Here is a 16662-nt window from a genome sequence, read left to right as displayed (position 1 = left end):
GTTCACATAACGGTTGTTTGTAACAGGCAAAATCGAATCGAGATAGAATAGACAAATGTATACATAAATGATCAGAAGAAAAGAGAAATCGATTAAGCTGGTCTGTCTGTCCGTCCGTCGTCCGTCTGTCCGCGTGTACACGATAACTCGAGAAAAAATTGAGATATCTCAACGAAATTGGTAGTACGTTTCGTTATCAGGAGCGTTGGATGATTGTAAAAATGGGTAAAATCGGGCAATAACCACGCCTACTCCCATATAACGGTAATTTTCAGAAATACGAAAACTGCGATATTTTAGTAACTACTGAAGATAATTCACTCAAAATTGATATTTACAATAATTTTAGACGAAAAATAAGAATATTAAATTTTTGGAAAATGGGCGTAGCCACGCCCACTTATGGTTACATGTGTATATCTTGGTAACCGCTGCACCAATTTCTTCCAAACTTGGCACAGTTGTTACCGTACACATACCAAATGGCCGAAATTTTTAAAATCGGACAATATCCACGCCCACATCCCTTATAACGGTAATTAGAGAAATACGAAATCTTCGATAAATCAGTAAATATTAAAGCTAATTTATTCAAAATTGATGCTTGCAACAATTCTTTACCAAGAAATACGTTTATGATAAATTTTGGAAAATGGGCGTGGCACCCCCACTTATGATCACATATATGTATCTCGGTAACCGTTCTACCAATTTGTACCAAACTCGGTGCGGTTATTGTGCTTGCCACATATAAGCAAAACGTCGAAAATTATTGAAATCGGACTAAAATTGAGGCCGCTTTTCATATAACGGTCAATTTCAGAAATGCTTGAAACTTCAATATTTCGAAATTTAAGGACGCTAATTTACTCAAAATTGATACACCCCGGCTTACCATCTAGCGGTAGCTTTCGGAAAGGTGAAAAAACATATATTTAATACTTGCGCCGGGTATTTAATGTTCGGCTCCACCCGAACTTAGACTTTCTTACTTGTTTCTTATGCATTTCCTCTATAAAAAAATATCTTTCTTTGAAAGTATCATATGCTTTATCGCTATGAATATTTAAATTAATATAAACCACCATTTCAAAATCTTAATAGAAAAACTCTTTCTGTGAATGCCGAAGTTGCAGGAATAGAGAGCATAAGCGAAATAATTTTAAGTAAATTTGGTAAATCTTTCTAAGTATTTTTAAAAATATTGCCATTTTTGATCTGCGGACCCTTTGTTTTAAAGTATATTTTTTTTAGTATTGATGTGTCAGCATAAATGTCATCCATTTTAAAACATTTCTCTCTTACAAATGACTGAAATATATTTATATTTATAATTGAAGAAATATAGTATTTTTGCATACCATATTTTTTCCAACAGTATATAGTACGCAGACCCAAAAAATAGTACAATATTATATATTACAGTACGGTTGGCAACCCTTAGCCTTAGAACAAAATACCAAATGGCTGAAAATTTTTGAAATCGGACAATAACCACGCCCACATCCCGTATAACGGCAATGTAGAGAAATACGAAATCTTCGATAAATCAGTAGATACTAAAGCTAATTTATTCAAAATTGATGCTTGCAACAATTACTTACCAGGAAATACGTTTATGATAAAATTTTGGAAAATGGACGTGGCACCGCCCACTTATGATCACATATACAGTGACGGGCAAAACTGTAACATGGTGTAACACTTTTTATTTCAGCCATCGCTATCTTTCCAAGTTCTAACGACATACTTTTGTTGTATATTCTTATTGGTACACCTGTACTTCCTCTCTCATAATGATTTGAAGTCAATCCAACAACAATAATAAAACCAGAAGATAAAAATGTAAATATGACTATATAAGTGTATCTCACGTTCTATCGAAGATGTTTAAAATAGGGGTAAAACCACCCCCGGCTGACCATGTAGCGGTTATTTTCAGAAAGGTGAAAAGCATATATGTATTTAATACTTGCGCCGGGTATTTAATGTTTGTCTCCGCCCGAACTTAGACTTTCTTACTTGTTTTTATAAATTTTGTTCTTTTCCTCCACTTTATAACTCTTCACTAGAGTATATCGTCGTTTAAAGTACAAAACCGCGTATCGTTGTTCTGCAAAACCTCCTAACTAACATTTGTGCCGAAAAAGATATTTGCTCACCGGAAGCTCTTGGCATCAAGCCCTTATCCATTTATAGCTAAATATCTATACTTAGATGTAAGAAGAAGAGATAATTAAGGATAAAAGAGAGAACCGTTTTGAAATTGGACTAGCTTTACTCTCTCCTACAAAATCTTGGCAACCTCACATACGAGGTTTTGCATGTTCTTGATACGCGGTTTTGTACTTTAAACGACGATAGGTAGATAGGGATCGGTGGCCATCTCGTTCTTGGCCTATTCACTGAACGTGCGACGCGCTTGATGGCCGATCGGCTTCAATTTTTGCACGAGTTGGATTTTGTAAGCCCGCAAACCAAGATCCTTCCGCAAAATCATCCATAGAATGGATGGGCACAGCTCCAATAGTTGCGCGCGATGGCGGATGGACTCATTCGGGTCTTCTTCGATACTCTGCTCCACAGCAGCAATAGGGTCTTCGGTGCGCACTGTACGGCATCTCTGAGGATGCGCATTATCCACCAGAGTAAACGTGGTGCGAAACCGATCCATTTTTGCTCGAATTGCCGATTCTGCTGGGTGATTATGTCGACCGAATATTGGACGCAGCGCGCGATGCGTCGCGCGAACCGAACCATTATTTTGGAAATAAATTTGCACGATTTGCAAACGTTATTCCGCAGTAAGTCTGTTCATTATGAAATGGCAAACCAAACTAAGTATAAATGAAGTAACAGCTGTCAAAAAGACCAACTCCGAAAAAAAGTATTGCCTCATTGAAAACCACTCGTCTAAAAAAACACCTTTTATATATTTTTAAAATAAGGTTTCTTGGGGTGAACCAAATCGGACCATAAATACGGGATTCCCAAAAATTACGACTCCTGCGCCACCTATCGGCATCCATTTTGTGAGGATTTTCTTTTTCTATTAGTAATTTATATTCTAAATATGAACCAAATCGGACCATAAATACGGATTATATCATATTTCATATTGCATTGCCATGTGGTTATGAGCTAACTTTGAATTTTCAAGCTTGCGAAATTCCAAGACATACATACATACATATGTACATACAAGTGATGTTAAATAAAAGCTTTTAATGTAGGGTGGGAAATATTCCCTCACATTTTTATACCCGAGCGCACTTGTGCACAAGGGTATATTAATTTTGTTCACATAATGGTTGTTTGTAACAGCCAAAACGAATGAATAGAGAAATCGATTAAGCCATGTCTGTCTGTCCGTCCGTCTATCCGTCTGTCCGTCCGTCCGTGTACACGTTAACTCGAGCAAAAATTGAGATATCTCAACGAAATTTGGTATGTAGGTTTCCGTTAATCCACGGTAGGTTGGTATTGAAAATGGGCGAAATCGGACTGTAACCACGCCCACTTCCCATATAACGGTAATTTCCAGAAATACGAAAACTTTGAATTTTCAAGCTTGCGAAATTCCAAGACATACATACATACATATGTACATACAAGTGATGTTAAATAAAAGCTTTTAACGTAGGGTGGGAAATATTCCCTCACATTTTTATACCCGAGCGCACTTGTGCAAAAGGGTATTATAACTTTGCTTCACATAAGGTTGTTTGTAACAGCGCAAAACGAATCGAGATAGATATAGACAAATGTATACATAAATGCTCAGAATGAATAGAGAAATCGATTAAGCCATGTCTGTCTCTCCGTCCGTCTGTCCGTCTGTCCGTCCGTCCGTGTACACGATAACTCGAGCAAAAATTGAGATATCTCAACGAAATTTGGTATGTAGGTTTCCGTTAATCCACGGTAGGTTGGTATTGAAAATGGGCGAAATCGGACTGTAACCACGCCCACTTCCCATATAACGGTAATTTCCAGAAATAGGAAAACTGCGATATTTTAGTAACTACTGAAGATAATTCACTCGAAATTGATATTTACAATAACGAAAAATAAGAATATTATAAATTTTTGGAAAATGGGCGTAGCCGCCATTTATGTTACACTAGCAATTACCCGGCGTGCTTCGCTGCGCCTTAAATGTATTTTTGTGTTGTAACTCTCCCCCTAAGCTCTTATGGCCTCATTTACAAAATATTTTTAAAGAACTTTATGAAGTTAGATTTAAAAAAATCGATCTATGAAGCATTGTTTATTTTTTTTTTGAGTTAATATATTTTCGAAGGTAATTAGAAAATATGTAAAGAACCGACTTTCTCTTGGAAATTTAATTTATAATCTTATAACTGGAGTCTACTATCGCACCCTTTCCTCAAACGTGTATTGATTCAATATTCAAATAACGTATATTTATATAATTTGAAAAAATCTCCCTACTATACAAATATGTACAGCAATATTAAATAATATTTTCAAATGTTGTGAGAGGGAGTAACAAAACAAAATTACTTTTAAGGCGCAGCGAAGCACGCCGGGTATTCGCTAGTGTCACATGAAATTAACTGAGCAAAGTACAATGAATAGCTGTTAAACAATGGCATCATCTACTTTAAATGAAACATACTTATTTTCGTGGGGGATACTCACACACCATATACTTTTCTATTGAAATTTTTCCTGAATTTTCCTAGCTATAAACCTCCAACGAATGCAAAACCGTGAAAATCGGTTCGTGCGTTCTGGAGTTATAGCGTCAGGAAGGAAAACCCTACTTATTTTTATATTAATTTTTATATTAAAGAAGATTAAAGAACTGTCCGCATTACTCAATTTTATTTTTCAGTAAAACGGTATTCATGAATTTTTTAATTTTTTTTTTATTTGCTTCCGCATACTTTTGACATAACAGCTTTCATTTTATGCCGATATTAAACAAATACAGCCTAAGTTTACCCGGGTCCACGTTTTGGTCTGTATCTCGTGACCCAAGTCACCCAGCTATATGAAAAGTGCTCAATCTTAAAGCATTCATGAACAGCTTTCATTTGATACCCATATTAAACAAATACACCCAAGGTTACCCAGGTCCACGTTTTGGTCTATATCCTTACCACACTTACGATAGCTATAAATTTTGCTTCCATTTTTTTAAGATTTTCTAATTTGGTGTCTTCAAACTAAAAACAAAAGCAACTAAATCGCGCCAAGCACCAAACTCAACAATTTTCGCGTTTTGAATACCCACTAAATTTGGTGCGAAAAGCATGTAGTTGTCAACAGTGAATGTAAACAAAAGTATTTTATGACGTCAGAGATTGGGTGGATGCTGTCATATCGACGAAGATAGGGTTAGCGTTTTGTTTTGACTTGTTGTTGGATTTGCTACATATTTCTCTCTTCCTCTCATCTCGCTCACTTAATTTTTTTTTCCTGTATCTTGTATTTCATACAGAATTGTTTTATTTGATACAGAACCGGGTGTGACGCAGGGTAACCCGATTTGCGGGGAATTTCTCTTTACGTGGGGAATCGGGGAATAGACCTTTTTTTGTGGGGAATTTCAGTTCGTTCCATTCTAGTACAACAAAGTTTGAAATGACTAAAAATTACCGCTGATTTTTTAGAAATTTCTTTGTCGCGTTTGCTTTCATATAACGAATAAACACAAGGTATTTTTATATGGAAGAAAACCGCAACAACTTCGGCAAAAAAATTTTAAAATGAAAATTTTTATCCACTTGAAACTTCCACTAGAATTAAGTGAGTTTCAAAATTGCATGCTCAAAATCTTTCCAGAAAATCTATTTAAAAGGTCAACCTTTTTAAGAAAACTGTTGATTTTTTTTTAAATATTGCAAAAAGTTTGAAACTTGGATTTACATATACGGTTTTTGTTAAAGAGTTATATATCACTTTTATTTATAAAAAAATAACTCAAATTAAATAACAAAAAAATAATAATTGTGAAAACTTGGCAAAATTTGGTGCGACTAAAATTTTTTCGACCACTGTATGTACGTGAATATTATATACAAATTTTTCATGCTTTATTTGTTAACTAACTTTATAAAAGTTTGGTTTGGTTTATGAATACATATATAATAATAAAATACACAGAAAGACCAGCAATATATCAAGATAGATACAATTTTTTTTTGTAAATAAGGAGATATCTGGATGATATCTGGAGATGCNCGCGTTTGCTTTCATATAACGAATAAACACAAGGTATTTTTATATGGAAGAAAACCGCAACAACTTCGGCAAAAAAATTTTAAAATGAAAATTTTTATCCACTTGAAACTTCCACTAGAATTAAGTGAGTTTCAAAATTGCATGCTCAAAATCTTTCCAGAAAATCTATTTAAAAGGTCAACCTTTTTAAGAAAACTGTTGATTTTTTTTTAAATATTGCAAAAAGTTTGAAACTTGGATTTACATATACGGTTTTTGTTAAAGAGTTATATATCACTTTTATTTATAAAAAAATAACTCAAATTAAATAACAAAAAAATAATAATTGTGAAAACTTGGCAAAATTTGGTGCGACTAAAATTTTTTCGACCACTGTATGTACGTGAATATTATATACAATTTTTTCATGCTTTATTTGTTAACTAACTTTATAAAAGTTTGGTTTGGTTTATGAATACATATATAATAATAAAATACACGGAAAGACCAGCAATATATCAAGATAGATACAATTTTTTTTGTAAATAAGGAGATATCTGGATGATATCTGGAGATGGGTGGGGAATTTTACGAAATTTCGGGAAGAATCGGGAAATTTCTTAGTCGAGATCGGGGAATTCTCAAAAATGAGTTGGCTACCCTGGTGTGATGTCACATTATTAAGAGAATGAGAGTTTAAAAATAATTTTGAAGAAGAAGAGGAAGAAGCGAACAAGTAGTGCGAAATAGTGATGTAAAACTAGGTGAAATTGTACCTACTATTCAGTTATTATTTTAGGTATATTTGGAACGTAGTCAAATATTGCTTCATCTAAGTCCAAAAGTTTGTACCATACAAAAGGAAGATGTAGTCTACCAACTACCAAAAATATATGCATTTAAAAATACATGTTTACTGTTTAGGTACGTATATCTACTTTTAGGTACAACTTTTCGGCAAATAAGTGCAATATGAAAATTTAATATTCATCACTAGCAAGGCATATTAAATAAGGTAGAAGTGATTTTGACATTTAAGCTAGTAGCTTATTTTGTATGGAAGACTTAGCCAATATAGCTTAATTTTCTCGTCAAATAAAACACGCCTAATGTAAAATGATGAATAACCGTTTTAACCCCTTTTCATGTTGGCGTTTTCGATTTTTCATTAAAAATTCAATTGCGTGCTGTGAGATAGTTTTGAATTGTGTGAGTTTTTTGGTTTTTTACCACATCCATTTATAGATACATGAACAAAAATAAAGGTGCCTAGTTTCGAAGTTAGAAGACTGCGGTGTTCAATTGGAAGATTCTTCCCGTGTCTGTGAAAATCACTTCAACGCGAATGACTTTATTACTTGCCCATTGCGTACACGAATTTGTTTACCAACACGTTTATAAATTTTTTTCATCAGCAATGATTCCATACAATGTAGTTTCAAAACGGAAATATACCTTCTTAATGAAAACAAGTAAAGAAGTATAAGTTCGGGCGAAACCGTACTTTATATACCCGGCGCAGGTATCAAATATCGTCGTTTCAACTTTCCCTGAACTAACTTTGCATGATAAGTAAGGATGTTTACCCGATTTCAAACGTTTCCGATAATATGCAGATTTAGACTTAATGATATAATTGAACCTAGATAGGTACAAATTGAATAAGTGGTTATCTAGGTACACCTTTGTAGCTATAAAAAGGGCGGTGCTACGCCCAATTCCAAAAAGTCTATAGCAGTCTTATTTATTGCTAGGAGATTGTTGTAACTATTAACTTGGATAAATTAACGTCCTCATTGAAATATGGGAATTTTCGTATTTTAAAATTTGCCGTTATACGGGAAGCGGGTGTAATTTTAGTCCGACTTGAATAATTTTCTACAAATTGCTTTTTCGTACCAAGGTTATTAAGTGCACCGAGTTTGGTAGAAATTGATAAACCGAGATACACATTTGTGGTCATAAGTGGGCGGCGCCACGCCCATTATCCAAAAATTTATAATTGGGGTGCTCACAGTTCGATATTATCTACTGTGTTAAGTTAGTTAGTTACAGAAACACTTTTCATATCGATTTCGATACGAGCCTTGCGATAACAAATCATTCGTTATTATATCGCAAAGTTACAGAAACGGGCTACTGGTAACTTTAAAACAATTTACCATGAGGAAACTTTGTTTGAGCCAATTCACACGATGACTTTTCACCCTGGGTGGAAAGTCATGCGTGTCGAGCTTGTATGCAAGAAGTGTAGCGAAGTCAGCGGCACAGTATAGACAGTAACCAACCTTTTTGGGTTGTTGTTGTAGTAGTCGTTGTTGTTGTAGTTATATTCACTCCTGAGGAAGGCACGGGGTTATGTGCTGCTATTTAATGGCCTTCCTCAGAATTTTTCTTAGATTACAGGGTTGTGTGCTGCATTATTATTAAATAAATAATTTTAAGCATTTGACAAATCGTGATTTTATTAAAAGAATATTATGAATGGTGTTGAAAAACCAAACAAACGCTCGTGCGAAAGCTCTATTTTTGTGTGTTGTTAAAATTTATACATGGCGTATTGATGGTAATACAAGCAATGTATTCTTTTGTGGATTTTATGTTACTTGAGAATTTAGACAACGTGCGAGCTGCCAGGTTCTGTTATCAATATAATTAACACAAGCTTTTCCGCGTGGTTGCCTTTCAATAAATAGAATAAACAAATATTCGCAAATAAATTGGATTTATTTCATAACTGACAACTAACGTACGCTTTTTGTTCTTTTCTCCATTTTGATTTTGACTCTTTATTACCGCCAACAACTTTATGTGTATACATATTTACAAGCTGTCAAAATTTTGCGTAGTCCCACGAGCTAGGTAAAAACTATGGCATTCGTATTCACAAGGAGAAATCTCAAAATTTTTGTTTGGTATTTCCAAATTTTCTCTTTTTTATCAGTTGGCAAAAGTCCTCAGTGGCAGCGCTCCGAGCGTTGAGATTGTAATTTCATGTCAATTAGTAGAAAAGTTCCATGTTGAAAAAACTTTTTTATTATGGCGAGAAAATTTTACATTTCTGCTGTGCCAATTCGTAACGTTATACTGCTGGAAATTTTTGACAGTTTCTCTGGTGCAAAATAAGTTGAGCAATTAAAATCAGAAGTTATACAAAAAAGACTTGTCTTTACTGACTTTTATTCTTCTAGAACTAAAAGCCATGCATATATTAGACGCCTTAGTAATAAAATTAGAACAAAAAACTCTTCAAAACCGTCAGGCCAGGTTGAAAATTTTCATTCACCTCATAGTTAACAAAAATTTACAATCCGTAGTACTTTTCTATCAATTCGCAAATGCCGTTTGCACAAAAAAGGTTATGAAATGCGTTTTATTTAAATCGTTTAGTCAGTTATGTATACCATTTTATGTGGAATTATTCAATAATTTAGTTTTACACTATACTTTTTGAAACTATTTGGAGTTAATTATTTTTTGTTTCTTCAAAGCAACCCTGCGTGCTTGGAAGGCTGTGTACCAATAATTTCATCCCTAGCATATTCATCCCCGAGGAAGGCAGTCGGCAAATTCACCGAAGGTTGTTTACTGGTTATATTGTGGTCAGCGGGGTAGACAAGCACGCACGGTGAGCGAAATCGAGGGGTTTTTTTGACATTTCGCTTTCGTTGTATTCACATTTTCGTATTTTTATTCAAGTGCACTTCGCTACGCTTTTAAAATGTGGCCGAAAGAATTGGTTGAGCTACTTTTAATAAAATATCAAGAGCACGAAAATTTGTACAATGTACGTCATCCACATTATTTAGATCGAGTAAAAAGATCTAAATCGTTGTTTGAAATACATAATGAAATAAAAGAAAAAAATGCCAATGTTACTGTGGAAGATATAAAAAAGAAAGTTCATACATTGAGAAGTCAATACATTAAGGAGTTGCGTGAAGTGGCCATGAGTAAAAGGAGTGGTGTTGGAATAGAAGATGTATATATACCGAAACTTTGGTGTTTCGATCAATTACAATTTTTGAAGGCACACTGCGCGACAAGAAAATCAACATCAAACAATTCTAGCGTAAATTATGTATTTATTTGAATGCAATTATTTTAATACGCATAGGAATACATATTTATAGGTTGACGATTGCGATGAAAATTCTTCGGTGACGATAAGTAACGAAAACTCTACGGTGACGCACTCCGCTGATAATAATAGTAAAACAGGAGTGGAAACTTCTCGAAAACGTGTAAGTACATATCTACAGCTTGGAGTCCTGCCAATGTAGTTTCCCTTCTTGATTCTTCGAATCCTTTCCTTACGGACTGACCAGCATTTTAAGATTTTTGTTGTTGCTCACCAGATGGTGCAGCGGATACAGACGACGCGCCTGAGTATGGCAAATCTAAATATCCATTCTTGTAGCTCAACATATTATGTAAAAGGCAACACGTTTTCGTTATGAGCTCTATATTTTCTACGGACATGTTCATTTTATGCTGTAGAATTCTAAATCTGTTGGCCAGAATTCCGAAGGCATGCTCCACAACATGTCGAGCGCGAGAAATACGAATATTAAATATTTGTTTTTCTTTTATATTTGTATTGTATGAGTACGGCTTCATAATGTGTTTTTGAAGCGGGAATGCATCATCGCCGACTATTACATAGGGAAGTTTTCGCCCGTTCCCAATTATTTCGTCTGGCGGGAAGTACTTATCTGCATCATCGATAACTTTTTTCAAGTCGCTCTGTAACAAAACGCCTGCATCATGGGTGCGTCCATTACAACCCACATCTATATATATAAAACGGCAATCAGCATCGACTAAAGCCAATAACACAATACTGTTAGTCCCCTTGTAATTATAGAAATATGAGCCGTCTTTCCGTAAAGACTGAAACACAATATGTTTCCCATCCAACGCTCCTATACAGTGGGGAAATTGCCATTTCATCGCAAAGTTTTCTGCAATAATTTTCCATTCCGTAATTGTTGTCGGAAACTGTAAGAATAATAAAATAATTTTTACTCATTATTTCAGAAAGCAACTGCAAATTTGGATCAACAAATAAAAGGCGTCAAGAGCTTGCTTGAGAAGCGATTGGACGATAGGAGTGATTATGATTGGCTCGGCCAACAGGTTATTTTCGAGTTTAAATCTATAAAAAATGAAGATTTGCGCGCTGAGACTCCTTGGAAAATTCAAACGATTTTGCGAGAAGCTAAATTGAAGGATAAATCTATTGAAAACCAACATATTGATGAAAATTTCACAAGCGAATTTTTAAATGACTCTATGTCAAGTACCATTAGCATATCTTCATCGCAAAACAAGAACTTCATCGCATCAAGTTTCTCACTTCACCCTATTTCAAATAGACCGGGTGAAAGAACTACCCGCTCCCCGGATACTTTACAGAAATCCCTGGATGGTATTCTAGACGATGAAGATTTCTTTGAATGATTTTATTTATGATTCATTGTATTTCTTTTCTCTTTATTGCTAATAAATAAGTATTATTTACAAACCTTTAAATAATCGTCTTTAAAATGTTTCCAGATCGCTCTACACACTTCTGGAATAGCGGCACAAAGAAATGAGCTTGATAATAGAGTCTGATGATTTGTGCTCTTTAATGTTTCGCCGGTCGCCAGGAATCGAAGTGTGGCAGCTAATTTTTCTGTTGGAGATACTGATTGCCGCATAATAGTATTCTGTTTTTTTATATCAGATTCAATCGCAGCAAGGATATAGTTGAAAGTATCTTGAGTCATTCTGATATATTCGAAAAAAGATTTATGATCGGTGGACAGCTCTTTTACCAAAAAAGAAACCGATCCTTTTTCTTTTCGCTTTAGTCTCCAAGATTTCACCCATTCTCTGTTCTTTTTTTGTTAGGTAAATTATTTGCGCTTTCGCAACAATCAAGCAAAGCCGAAATTAATTCCACATCTGCTTTATTGCTTAAATTTGATAGTTTAGTAACCATTTCAGCGATTTCTAAAAGTTGTTCAATTATAAGTTCCTTATTAGTGGCCATAATTTTTCAACGAATGAATGACCAAAGAAAATTGGCCGCTTAAACGTCAAAAAACGCAAGGAACGCCGCAAACAAAAAGTCAACGTGTAAATGCACGAAGATTTTAGAAGGCTTTTTTAAAAGAGAATGTGCAAAAAACGCAGGGTGAAAAGTCATCGTGTGAATTGGCTCTTTGTTGTTGGTTCCCATACTAATTAGAGATAAGACTTTTGGGCAAAATTACTCGACTTTGTCTCATGTTTATGTTTTGTGTTAAACTGGCATCTATCGCTGCTTGTACATACGTACATGAATTTCGCTTTGAGCGGAGCGCTGCTTGTACATAAGTTTCGCTTTGAGCCTGCCTGAAGCTAGCAAAGGTTCTTTTTTTTTATTTTTGCGCTGTGCTAGCTGAGTATAAAAAAGAGAAGAGAGAATAGAGAGAAATATGTACATATGTGGCAAGAATCATACGTACCAGTATTTAAAGTAGTTTCAAGTCCACTAACAATACAGTGCAAAATCCTTATATATTCTGAAACAAATAGCATCAAATGTTAGCTACTCTAGCAAAAGGCGCTAAAATACTTAAGAGCGAAATACACCACACAAGCGGCTTGTCAAACATTCTTCAAACCTACTTTTCCCATTTNCTGGCAAAGGTTTTTTTTTTTTATTTTTGCGCTGTGCTAGCTGAGTATACAAAAGAGAAGAGAGAATATAGAGAAATATGTATGTGGTTTGTTGATGCTCTCTTAACGCAAACGCGTGAAAGGCAAACTGTCTAGCAATGCGTGGTATTGTTGATCAACTTAATACTTTATTTAAACATAAGGGTTGCTCACAGTTCCTGTGTGTTATCTTGTTAAAGTTGCCACCTTTTAACTTTAGAAGTAAACTGTGAATACCCTAAATATTCTAATTTTATGCTAAGTGGTTATGGCAACCATAGATTTTAAGTGAATTAGCTCCAGTAATTACTGATTTATCGCAAATTTCGTTTTTCTGTAATAATACCGTTATATGGCAGGTGGGCGTTGTTAATACCCGATTTCAAAGATTTTGAACAGATTTCTTAGCGAGAGCCTCGTACCGAGTTTGGTAGGGATTGGTGAAGCGGCTACTGATATACAGCATTTCACCATAAGTGGGCAGTGCCACGCCCATTTTCAAAAAATTTCATAATAATATCATTTTTTACCACAATTGTACTACACATACTAATTTTCAATAATTTGCATCTAATATTTACTGAAATATCGTGCACACGGACAGACGTGGCTTAATCGACTTCTCTTTTCATTCTGATCATTTATGTATACATATTANGGCAGTGCCACGCCCATTTTCAAAAAATTTCATAATAATATAATTTTTTACCACAATTGTACTACACATACTAATTTTCAATAATTTGCATCTAATATTTACTGAAATATCGTGCACACGGACAGACGGACAGACAGACATGGCTTAATCGACTTCTCTTTTCATTCTGATCATTTATGTATACATATTAGGGGTGTTGCGAATGTGGAATTACAGACATCCGCGGATGCGGATGTTTAAATGCTAACATCCGCGGATGCGGATGCGGATGTCAAATATTTTAAAGAAATAATATGAACATAATCAATCAAAAAGTTAATTTCGCATTTTTAGTTAGTTACGGCTTTTTGTATTTCAGCGACGTTACTATACTATACTAACGATATATTACACGCCTTGAATTAATTCTTATTTAATTTATAACCTTGGCTGTCAACTTATTTACATATCATTTTATCTTTATTTTGATGCGTGCTAAGTTTTTTGAGAAAAAAATAATTACACTTTTCTAAGAAAAAGTAGAAAAACACTAGCGATGCATCCAGTTTTTTCAAAAGACCTTTGACAAATAATATTCGATAGTTACATAACTCTTACCTGATTAAAGGCGCAAATAGTCGACTCTCTTTATAGCCAGCCTATGAACATTTTCGCTGGAAATATCTCCTATTATCGTACTCTTGGACTTTAAATTACGAAATAAGGTGCACGTAGGGGGACAGTCTTAACGTAGTACAGGCCAGATATACGTTTTATCAGTGCACTTGCACAATATTCGCATTTGCAAAAGCTTTGATTATTGCGAATGAGAAAGCGAATGCGAATGTTAAAATTTATGCGGATGTTTCGCGGTAGCGAATGCGAATGCGAATATTCGCAACAACCCTGATACATATATCCATATCTATCTCGATTCGTTTTGGCTGTTACAAACAACCGTTATGCGAACAAAGTTAATATACCCTCGTCTGTGCACACGATAACTCGAGTAAAAATTCTTTTGGGCGTAGGACGGATGGTATTGAAAATGGGCTAAATCGGACAATAACCACGCCTACCTCCCATATAACGGTAATTTTCAGAAATACGAAAACTGCGATATTTTAGTAACTAATGAAGATAATTCACTCAAAATTGATATTTACAATGAGCTTTAGACGAAAAATAAGAATATTATAGATTTTTGGAAAATGGGCGTAGCCACGCCCACTTATGGATGAGCACTCTAATATAGTAGTACTTTCTGACATCATTTAAATTCTAAAAACGTCCAATCTTTAAAACATCAAAATCTTGACAGAAATATTTTTTTACATAAGTAATTTAAATCCTTTAAACATAAAAAAAATAAGAATCGCGTATAAAAACTGATGTCGAAACTACAGTGGCGGCTTGTGGAAGGTGGTTTTAACCAAGGTGGATGGGAAAAATTTCAGTATATATGAAAAAGAAAATTAGACCGCCCATCTCGACCACTCTCGTAACTATTTTCCTAATCCATCATAATGAGTAAACAAAAAAAATCAATCCGTGAATATCTATGTCTTGCGTCAGTTTTTAGATGGCGTGTCAATGAAAAAACATGTTTTACATACTCTAGATTACAATGTCCATGAGCGGATGCTTGAAAACTGTTATTTTTTTTTAAGATAATACCACGATTTTAACAACGACGAAAACTCTAATTTACGAAAAGTTTAGAGCGAATTGCTAGCAACAGTCACTTCGATCTCCTGTAACACTAAATACCTTAAGAGAATCGACTTGTTGTCTCATAACGATACGCAGTAGAGCCCTCCTAACAATATAAGATGGTTATGCATACGAATGCACCAATTTTTTTTTGACTTTTGGCCAGGGTTTTCCAAAAATTGGCCACTGTGCGTTGTGCCAAACTGAAAAATTAAGTGCCATTTGAAGTAAAATAGGGCCAAAAATAGCACGGTTTGAGCCAAGTTGGCAGCCCTGCTCAGAAGTTCTATCTAGTTTTTTTCACTCACTAAGAAGATGAGACAGCTGACTGGTAGGGGTTGCAAATTTTGAGGAGTAACGTCGATACATCGATGTCTCGATACATCGGACAAATCAACATCGATGCCAAATACATCGCCAGAAAATCGATGTGTCGATGATTTCCGATGTTTGACAATTTGTTAGGCCCTAGTGGGACTAAGATACATTTAATATGTTTCAATCCCAAACAATACAGTAGGGCTGTTCAGCATCATGAGTTTATGCTCTTGCATTTGCCTATTCGTTGCATTTGTAAATTCACAATAATAAAATGCACACGGTTGCCATGGCAGCCAGCATAAACTTTGAAAATGCAATTCCAACTGCAAATCCCAGACCATTTCCACAACAACCTGAACAGCCCTAGTCTTATGTTATGCAGTGAGGGAAATGCATACATATGGATCAATTTCCCTGTATTTAATTAACCTTCTACTAAAACATACATATGTAGATATGTTTAATGAAAATTCATACAATGGTGAGGTCGCTGGGTTCCAAATTTACAAGGACTGAGTTCTTTGGAATTTTATGAGCCCGCATGATTAGTATTTTCTCTCGCAGAGCAATCAATTTTTCACAGACGGGTGGTCGGTGCGTTTTAAGTGTTGGGTATTCTATAAACTGCACACTAAATAATGATTAATACAATTTTTTAGAAAAATAATGGGTAAGGAAGTGTGAGTCATACTGAATTCGATTTTCAAAAATCGTTGAAACTGACATCGATGTATCGTAACATCGAATTTTGAACCGATATTATCGATGTTTCAAAAACATCGATGCATCGTTTGCATCCCTACTGATTGGTCACTTCACGTGGCATAAACACCTGATTGTGATAGGCGTAAATGTCAACTACATTTGCCCATCCTGCTTTGAATAAGATGAGACGGTGGAAAACTTCTTATGCTTCTTGCTTGCTTGTTCATTTATCATCGATTTATCTTGATTCAGTCTTTTCTTTTTTGTCAGTTTCTGAATTTAAAGTTTGGCGTAAAAGGCTTGGCATTTTTGTTATTTCAAGTTCTGTGTTTTAAAAATGCGATTGACGAAAAAAATGATGCCATCAACAGAAATAAACTATCTAACAAATACATCACATGCAA

The 16662-nt window shown here is 34.8% G+C and overlaps 1 protein-coding gene across 1 annotated transcript in view; it reads right to left on the bottom strand.

Annotated features, from left to right (window-relative positions):
- LOC108363703 (transcription factor Sox-21-like) overlaps positions 1-16662 on the bottom strand; it is a 92178-nt gene that overhangs the window by 50068 nt on the left and 25448 nt on the right. The gene's annotated exons all lie outside the window — the stretch shown is intronic.

The sequence above is a fragment of the Rhagoletis zephyria genome, unplaced genomic scaffold, assembly GCF_001687245.7.
Source record: "Rhagoletis zephyria isolate East Lansing unplaced genomic scaffold, Rhagoletis_zephyria_1.1 Rzeph_scaffold_01341, whole genome shotgun sequence".
NCBI lineage: Eukaryota > Metazoa > Arthropoda > Insecta > Diptera > Tephritidae > Rhagoletis > Rhagoletis zephyria.
The sequence above is the reverse complement of the archived record's forward strand: the minus strand, read 5'-3'. Positions and strand labels throughout refer to the sequence as shown.